Below are 10380 nucleotides of genomic sequence, written 5' to 3'. Positions count from 1 at the left end.
ACAATCAGTTGATTTCCAGAAAAGGTGTCATCGCGATTTTGTGAATGTAGCAATTTGCAGTTGCGGTACGAAATCATAATGTGAAATTTCAGGAAATGTAATTAATGTTGTTTGTACATGTAATCAGAAACCATATTTTTTCTAATTTTCAAGTTGTGCCCACTTCAGCAATTAATAGCAGAGTTCCCATACATATCGACACCAAAAAGACCATGTAGTTTTTTAGATAATATATTTTAAAAACCCAAAAGGAAAAATGGTTTTTAAACTGTATTAAAAAAAAAAGGTTTAAAACCCATTTTCCTTTGCCTTTTTAAAAATTTCTCAAAAACTACAAAGTGTTTTTGAAAAATGTCTTTTTTTCTTTCTCCCCTTAACATATGCAGCAATGGTGATAATAGAATGTATGGGGGATTTCATATTAAAGCATGCCCGGTCATTGACCTGAAGAAGTGGGATTGATGCCCACGAAACAAGTTGTCTTTTTATACAATAAAGAGGATATACTAATATGTGTTTGAGGCTCTCTTCTGCATATCCTTTCATTGCGTCACCCTGCACCATACCAAAAAATGTAAAAAAATAAAAAAAAACTTGAAAGAAATAGATTACAGTCTTCGCATGCCTCATTTTCTTTATGCTGGATATTTGTCATACATACAAGAGGCAAGCACTTTGTAGACTATTGGCAGGAGTTTTTATTAATCTTTGTGCAGGAGTAATAAACTTTCACAAATGAAATCTAATTTTTCAGGAGCCATTAGTACTTTTATAAACAAATAAAACAGTTCCTGGTAACAAATAAAACAATTCTTGGCAGAATGTTTTTATTACTTCCTTGTATAGGAGTATAAAACTTTCAAAATTAAACCTAACTTTTCAAAAGCCTTGAGAGTTTTTATAAACAAATAAAACAGTTCCTGGCAATGTGCCCCTTATTATTGTGCTTCCTGTGTGGGGAGCCCACTTCTGTCCAGTTGTAGCACAGTGACTCGGGATACACACCTTCACAGAGTACTGTTTGATTTTTGCTCTGAAAATGAGTATCAAGATGGCAATGTGCATACAGACTGGGGGCTAGGGAGCAGCCCCCCGAAGGTAAGTAATGCCTGTCACCCCCCTGCCCCCAATGGCCATCATTATTTATAAACCTCCCTTAGGGAAGGTTTGTTTTCTATATTTTATCAAATCACTGCTCAGTACCCTTAAAAATGATGTATCTGGGTGTGGCTTGAAGTTTGAGGCGACATCCTCTTTCTGATATGCGCATTTTACCTACTGTTTTATGAGTAGTACTACTTTTAATTGGAATAAATCTTTTATGGTTTAACACTATTCAAGCCTTTTCAGTTTGTAAGACATATATAAGAGCCAGCATCTGATGCCTAGCAAGTTTGGAAGTTATATGCTATAGCTACTATTAACAGTCCTGGAAACTACTGTGTCAGGTGAGTATGATTCCTGCCGGTGGTGGGCACCTTTAACTTGAGGTAAACGAAATAGCAGACACGGTGTTATGTCCATGACCACTGATGGTGGTTTCGGGTTTATGACAGTTTGCACTATTATATAACGTTCTGTCTTTGAGGTACAATTTGGATTGGGAGGAACATTGCATTATTGAAAGGTAGATTCACACCAGCAGCAAGCAGCGGAAGCTGGCCTTGGATTTGATTTTGCATTGTGGACATTTTTATTATTTTATCTGGGGCCGGACTGTTTCTTCCAAGGAAGCGCTCTTTATGACTTACATTTTTTTTATGTATGATATTGTTGTCTGACATTTTTTTAAGGGCAGCAAGCCATTTTACAAATACAGGGTGAGTGGGGAGCGCATGATCAATATCCTCTCTAGTCCAACAATTTTATTAAATATGTAAACGTTATCTTCTCAGAGTAAGTAAAAAAACACTTAAATTAAAATGGAAGAAGTCTCCTTTCATCACACTCTGGCCACGTCCGGCCCTTTTGCTCAGGTAGTAGCTGCAGGACACAATGGTGGAAGCTGGTGAACCGTTCAACATACCACATACAGTAAGCAGTAGGGTATTGTACCGTGTTAGCCATCAGTAAAAGCAAGAAGTTTTAAATCAGGATGATACCATTTATTGGCTAACTAAAAATGAATAAAATAAGCAAGCTTTCGGCCTTGCAGCCTTCGTCTGGCTTATATCCTGTTAGTTTGCAAACTGGTGGTACAGACAGCTTATATACATGCAACATCAAAAGGGAAAACAGATATTTTTTTCCAAGCATAAATACATGTCATTAAGATGCCTTAATTCACACAGACCATCGACCTGGGGTTAGATGTTGTAAGCCAAGATAAGAATCCTTGTTTACTCCCTGCTCACATACCTGGGAGTTGGACTGACACAGAGGTATCGTAAATTCTTAGTTCACAACCTCAGCTATAATGGCTGAGAAAAGTTCAAATGTCATCAGTCTCATACCAATATAGAAAGTTGTTGTCCTTATTCAAACCATTCTGCACAGCCTCGAACCAATTTATAAATTTTGTTTCTGCTATTAATCGATCATTTGACGTTTTGAAGCCACCCTTCAGGGCAGTGACACGAAGATCATCCATGCTGTGTCCATTGGACCGAAAGTGTGTAGCAACTGGGAGCCCAGATTTGGTATCTTTAATAGTGTGCCTGTGTCCATTCATACGTTTGTAGAGTTTTGCAGAGTTTGTCCAGTTTCTCCCACGTACATAACATTGGGGCATTTAGCACACATGATCAGATACACCAGATTGGTGGAACCACAGGAAAATGTACCTTGTACTCTGTACTCCTGCTATTTACAGCAGATGGGCGTGGCAATGGGTTCGCAATTCGCACCACAGTATGCAAATCTCTTCATGGCCAAAATCGAAGAGGAATACCTCAATGCATGTGGCATAAAACCCATGGCCTACTTCCGCTTCATTGATGATATTTTAATCATCTGGTCCGCAAGTGAGGATGATCTTCTCCAGTTCCACAGGAACTTCAATGCCTTCCATCCTACAATCAAATTGAAACTTACCTACTCTCACACAGAGATTACCTTTCTGGACACCACCATATACATCAGGGGTAACAACATACAAACCTCTGTGTATCGCAAACCTACAGACCATCCCACATACCTAAGATATGACAGTTTTCATCCTAAGCACATTAAGAACTCTATAATTTACAGCCAAGCAATAAGGTACAACCGGATTTGTTCTGACAGGATGGACAGAGACAAGCACCTGGATCGCCTTAAGAACACTTTCATTAAACAAGGTTACAGTCCTCCTATGGCTGAGGCCCAAATCAGGAAAGCCAGCAACATCCCCAGGACTGAACTCCTGAAATATAAGCAAAACCAGAAAGAGGAACGTGTCCCTTTGGTTGTCACCTACAACCCACACCTGGAAATCTTAAGGAGGATTGCTAAGGAACTTCATCCCATTTTACACAAGAATCACAGACTGAGAAAGATATTCCCTAAACCTCCACTCTTGTCATATCGGCAACCACACAATCTAAAACAGATGATTGTCAGGAGTTCTTTGAATAGGCCTCAACAAAACGGAACATCACCCTGCCGACAAAAAATATGTGGGACCTGCGGACACATTTACTCCACTGACAGGGTAATGATACCAGGTTCACAACAGGAGTACAGAGTACAAGGTACATTTTCCTGTGGTTCCACAAATCTGGTGTATCTGATCATGTGTGCTAAATGCCCCAATGTTATGTACGTGGGAGAAACTGGACATACTCTGCGCAAACATATGAATGGACACAGGCACACTATTAAAGATACCAAATCTGGGCTCCCAGTTGCTACACACTTTCGGTCCAACGGATACAGCATGGATGATCTTCGTGTCACTGCCCTGAAGGGTGGCTTCAAAACGTCAAATGATCGATTAATAGCAGAAACAAAATTTATAAATTGGTTCGAGGCTGTGAAGAACGGTTTGAATAAGGACAACAACTTTCTATATTGGTATGAGACTGATGACATTTGAACTTTTCTCAGCCGTTATAGCTGAACTTGTGAACTAAGAATTTACGATACCTCTGTGTCAGTCTAACTCCCAGGTATGTGAGCAGGGAGTAAACAAGGATTCTTATCTTGGCTTACAACCTCTAACCCCAGGTCGATGGTCTGTGTGAATTAAGGCATCTTAATGACATGTATTTATGCTTGGAAAAAAATATCTGTTTTCCCTTTTGATGTTGCATGTATATAAGCTGTCTGTACCACCAGTTTGCAAACTAACAGGATATAAGCCAGACAAAGGCTGCAAGGCCGAAAGCTTGCTTATTTTATTCATTTTTAGTTAGCCAATAAATGGTATCATCCTGATTTAAAAATTCTTGCACATACAGTAAGGTACCTTTTTTGTCGTGGTGGCAGATCCTGGAAATATTGTACAAACTGACTATGCTATGGTTGTCCTCCTTTTCTGAGGTTTTGTCTGGATGAGGTGAAACGAGAGGGCCTATCTAGATAAGGTGCAATGTGTGGGCCAAAACAGAAGTAAAGGACTGTGAAACCATCATTGGGGACATTTCTATAGGACTGGTTAGAGCTCTTTATAATAACTGGTTGTGCATGTAACACTAATTTGAAGGTGCAGCAGGCCGAGGATAGGGTTGGGTAGGATTTAGAAAGAATAATCATTTTAAGGGGAGCTCGCTTTTCAAAAATTGGGGGTGGGGGGGGGGGGTGCTAGCATTTTACTTGGCTGCCTTTATTATTATTCCTATTAAGTCATTCTTTAGCTTATTGTGCAGAATTGCTTTCTTTTAGCATAGTACCACTGTGTACGGATCTGGGTTAAGAAAAGAACAGCAGTATGCTTGGTTGGTGATAGACATGTCATTTAATACTTCCTTTTTTAAAGATTTACCAAGTACTTGTCATACCTCATGTAGATAGTATGGTAATCAAACCTTCCCATGCATACACATCTTTTATTCAGAGATTTTGGAGAGAGGATTAAAATTCATTTTCCGGAACGCACAGTTTTTTTTTTTTTTTATAAGTAATTATATACTTGTCTTGCAAGAGTTATTAGGAAATACCCAGTTCTTCTGAACTTCTACTTATTAGTCTCATAATTATTATTGATTTATATATAGACATCAAACAAATGACAGCGCTCATAGGCTGCAACTGAATTGTAGACCAACAGAGGCATGCAGAGCCCCACAGGGCTAAATACATGCCTTGAATGCAAATCAGATGCAAATCATGTACTAGTCCTAATCTATAATTTGAATGCAGATTGATGCATGGATGCAGCTAGCAATAAGTATACTTACATGAGTTTTGTACAGCAGGAGACATTAGCAGCGCTTCCAGGGGCTGCACACGAATTGACTACCTGCAATAGACTACGCTGCCAATGTCTCCTATTGATTTATATATGCCTCTCACTTCAGGTGTACTTTAACATGAGCTGTCTGCACCTGGTAAAGCACACCAGAAATGACATGATGAGATAAGCATAGGTACATATACAGTAGTATTATCCTAATTAGAAATTTTCTGGAGTCCCTTTGGAGTTCCCCCTTTTTCAGGACAGCAAGTGTTAAAAAACTAGAGTTGTTATTTATGCAAATAAACTTGTCAAAATCAGTCACTTCCTGAAAAGTAAATAAAAGCCAAAAGGGCTTTATCTGAGTGGGAAAAGGCTTCTGATAAGGTTTAAAGGACAGGTCCGAGCAAAAAAAAATCTACTTACCTGGGGCTTCCTCCAGCCCCTGGCAGCCTATCTGTCCTTCGTTGCAGCACCAGTGTACCCAGATCCCCTCCGTTGCATCTACTTTGCCTGCACAAGTGTGCGTCGGCGCTACTCGAGATCATGCTCGCGTAGCTTGAAGTACTGCGCCTGTGCAGAATCCTCCCAGCTACGGGATCGTAAGTGGCACAGGCGCAGTAGGTGCCAACCTGGGGAGGTCGGCATCTACAACGGAGGGCATCTGGGGACACTGGTGCAGTGGCTAAGGACAGATAGGCTGCAAAGGGCTGGAGGTAGCCCCAGGTAAGTAGATCTTGTTTTTTTTTTTCGCTCAGATGTGTCCTTTAAGTGCTGGAAACTTTAAAGGGCCTTATAATTAAGCCCTTAAACTAACAACAAAAACATGAGACTTTGTTCTATGTTCTATTTAACTTTAATCATTTCATAAGTTTATTTTCATATCGGGGCTTTCTCATCCACTCGAGAAGTCTTATTGAAATACCAATAACAGCGTTAACAATCAAATAAGCCTCAATAAAAGGCTAAGGGTGTTGTCCTTGGTGGTTAGCAGTAACCTCCAAGAATATAGAGAATGAGAAAGAGATCACCGCAAGAAGTCACAGTTGCATAGCAGCAAAAAGGGCAATACATGACGATTCTCAACAACAACATCAGGCATTCTGCAGAGAAACTTTGCCTTGGCATGACAATGACCCAAAACACACAGCAAAAGTGGTGAAGAAATGGTTAGCAGACAACAACATTAACGTTTTGGAGTGGCCCAGCCAGAGTCTTGACTTGAATCCAGATGAGAATCTGTGGAGGGAGCTAAAGATGAGGGTGATGTCAAGTAGACCCTCCAACCTGAAATATTTGGAGGTCATTGCTGAAAATGAATGGGCAAAAATACCTGTAACTATAAATAACTATAAAATAACTGCAATTATAGGAAACCTTTGATTGCTATATTAGCCAATTGAGAAGGCTATGAATAATTTTGGACTAGACACTTTTTTTCTCAAATGTAAATAAAAGCTGAGAAAACTTTTTTTTTCACAATAATGCCTTTTGTTCATCGTCTTATTATCTTTTGGGAGACACCTATGTAATTTCCCGTCAAACAGAGATTTGCTGATTGAATAAACGTAACTTTAGGCCTCTTTCCCACCAAGACGTTGCGTTTTAGGGGACGTTAAGGTCGCATAACGTGCCCCTAACGCAACGCATGGTGGTGTTGAAGTTGGACGTCAGATTAAGCTGCGTTATGCGGCTCTCAAAACAGCTGCTCCAGGATAGTGATGGGAAATCCAGACCTTTTTAAGGATTCGGATCATTCGAATCGGATCATTGGAAAGATCCGGATCTTTGAACCAAATCATTTGAATCATTTTACTAGGGAAGCAGACTGAGGGTGAAATGACTAGTAAGACAGGACTTTCCCTGCACTGTACATTCTGTATGTTCCTGTTTCTTCAGACAGACATCCACTGTGAACCGAATCTTTAATTGTGATGATCCGGATGATTCGACTCACAAAAAAGATCCAGATCAAATGAACGATTCGTTCATGATCCAGACAACACTACGAGTTCCACCATGAGTCACCACAGTGCAGTGAATATTAATTAGCCATGTGGCTAGTCACTGAGCATGTGCAAACAATCTAATGCAGCTCTATAGGGGTATAACGTACAGCATGCTGCACTTTCATTTAACGTGCAGCGTTATACCCTAACGCAATGTGTGCACTGTGAACAGCACATTGATTTTTCATTGCTGTGAGATAGGCTGCGTTACTGGCTGCTGTAACGTGGGACTTTAACGTCCCACTGTGAAACCAATTTGCCAGGGGTGTGAATACTTATCGGCAGCACTGTACATCCTTTGAGCTCATGCCAGTAGTCTTCAGTGGAGGTAAGCCATTACTTACCATGCATTTTTAAACTGTTTTAAACTTTTTCATCTACAGCCATGTTCAAAAGTTAGCTGCTTCAGTGTTTTTAGATCTTCATGTCAGTTGTTTCTGTGGTGTGTTGAATTATAATTACAAGCATTTCATAGGTTTCAAAGGCTTTTATTGACAATTACATCTAGTTTCTGCAAAGAGTTAATGCTTGCAGCAATGGCCCTTCTGTTCAAGACCTCTGCAATTCCCTGTGCATGCTGTCAATTATCTTCTGGGCCAAATCGTGATTGATGGTAACCCATTCTTTTTTTTTAAAATCAGCCTTTATTAAAACATTAAAGGAACACATAACAATTATAGACCTAACATATCACAATCCACTATACAGCAGCCAGATAGTACCCCATTCACGGGGAGAAACAGGGCATCTTATAATTGCACAACCATGCATTTCTATACATCATATATCATGAAATACAGTTTGAGACATTTAAGGTATATCTTTCCCTCTGTTAGAGTAAAAGAGGATCTTATCCAACACACCCTTTCCCTGTATATTACCCCTGCCCCCCTTCATCCTTAACCCACTACTCCTAATAATCTATCCTGTATCATAGAGAATTCCGCTAGACCTGGGGTGTCTAACCAGCCAACCCAAATTTTTTCAAATTTACTTGAAGCCCCTCTATGTGCGTATATTAATCTTTCTAATTTTATATTTGAATTTACTTGTTTTATCCACATGTTGACTGTGGGTGGATTCGAGTCTTTCCACATAACTAAGATACGTTTTTTTGCTTGAAACAATAGCCGTTGAAGCATTATTTGCAGTGGTTCTTGATTTCCCATCCCTACCAACAGTCCCAATACACAGGATTGGGGAGTTCTTATAGTTTTTTGCTTTGAAACAATATCGACTATGTCTAGCACCTCACTCCAGTACCTCTGAAGTTTAGGGCAATTCCACAGCATGTGGAGTAGATCTCCCTGGTCTCTTTTACATCTTGGACATATTGGGTCTTCCCGACACCGCATTGTATACATTCTTTTAGGGGTTAATACATTCCTATGAATAATATTTAATTGGGATAATTTTTGAGAGGCATTCAACGACACCATTGGAGTCGCCTGCAATATCTCCTCCCAGTCTTCCTCTGACAATTCCTCTAGATCTTGAGCCCACTCCGTATAGCATTTGAGAGGGTACTTCTTCAAAAATTGACCAAGTATCATAGCATAACTGGATGAAATAAAACCCCTCCTTTCGCAGTTTTGTGCTATTAAATTATATATGGGGGAGGGATTAAGCTCCAGAGAGTGAGTAAGCTTTTGCTTCTGTAACACATGGGAAAGTTGAAGATATTGATATTTTAGCATAGGCGTGCTTAATTTCCCCCCCATTAATTGTAGTATATCTGGCAAGGGTTTTAAGGCTCCCCCCCCCCCCCCCATCAGAATTTTGTCTATTGAATAAATTCCCCCTCTTGCCCAATTCTGTAAAAATGCTAAGTTTGTTATTTCTGTCAACCTTTCATTTTTACTTAATGGAGTATATATTGTTACCCCTTTAATCTCTTGCATAGTACGCAGGCGGTTCCATATCTTTTGCATCATTATTAGACTTGGAGTTTTATTACCTGAAACGTTATTGATTCCTGCTTCTAATGCTGCATATATTGATGATTCCCCCGTAAAATAATTTAGTAATAGTCTACAACCCATTCTTTCATAAGCAATGCTCGGAATTTGTCAGAATTTATTTGTGTGTGTGTGTGTGTGTGTGTGTGTGTGTGTGTGTATGGGGTGGTCCTCTTGACTCTTGTGGATTGACATGTTCTTATTTGGTTTAAAGTCTAGGGGGTTTCCTGGCCATGGACCCACTTAGTTATGGCTTTGGCCTTATGGCATGGTGCTCCCTTGTTCTTCTCCAAACTGTTGTTGGATAGTTGGAAAAAGTTGCTGTTGGAGGATCTTTCAATACCACTCTTTATACATGTCTGTGTTCTTAGGCAAAATTTTGAGTAAGCCCACACCATTGCAGGCAGCAGCTCCACACATGAATGGTTTCAGGATGCTTAACTGTTGGCATGCAGTGATACTCGGAAACCCCCAACCATGAATTTGAGTGATCACGAATTCGACTCCACCAACTTACGAATTGACTTGTGATCACAATCATGAATAGAAACAGATAACCAACATCGAGTGCGGTTTTGAGTTGAATAACTGCATGTAAATACGAATCACAAGTAGTGATTCGTGATTAAAAACCCATCAACTTTAACGGTTAATAGCAAAGCCCCCTTACATGCTAGAAACACCAAATTAGCCAAATATGTTAAGAACAATGAGAAAAAGAGAAAAAAAAACGCATTTAAATGTATACCTTTTTCCTTTGAAACTTTAAAATCAATTTGCTCAAAAACTATAAGGTCTTTTTGAAAAAAAAATGTCTTCTTGTTCCCATTGTTCTTCTTAAGATATCTGGCAAATTTCGTGTTTGTAGCATGTAAGGGGGCTTTTCTATTAACCATTAAAGTCAGTGGGTTTTTAATCATGACTAGTGATCCCGAGTAACTCGTGATCACGAGTCGGGTAACGAGTGCAATCACGAGTGCATTCGTACAGAAGTAACAGAGGCGCCAAAAGGATAAAATATCATAAATTTAAAACAAAATAAGTGTGTATTTACCTCCCCAGGACAAACACAACTATTCTATATGATCAAAAGTTTTAA

At 39.5% G+C, this 10380-nt stretch overlaps 1 protein-coding gene across 2 annotated transcripts in view; it reads left to right on the top strand.

Moving 5' to 3' along the window:
- Positions 1-958: 958 nt before the first annotated feature.
- The window catches only part of LOC137542294 (BPI fold-containing family B member 2-like), a 47115-nt gene continuing 37693 nt past the window's right edge, over positions 959-10380 (top strand). Inside the window, exon 1 of one of the 2 annotated variants that reach the window (XM_068264100.1) lies at positions 959-1098. The gene's annotated coding sequence lies outside the window, so the exon portion shown is untranslated. Of the gene's footprint in view, positions 1099-1322; positions 1449-10380 lie in introns of those variants that run through there. The other variant, XM_068264101.1, reaches the window with a different exon arrangement.

Source organism: Hyperolius riggenbachi, chromosome 12 (assembly GCF_040937935.1).
Source record: "Hyperolius riggenbachi isolate aHypRig1 chromosome 12, aHypRig1.pri, whole genome shotgun sequence".
Classification (NCBI taxonomy): Eukaryota; Metazoa; Chordata; class Amphibia; order Anura; family Hyperoliidae; genus Hyperolius; species Hyperolius riggenbachi.
Note: the sequence above shows the minus strand (reverse complement) of the source record. Positions and strands in the feature narration are given on the sequence as shown.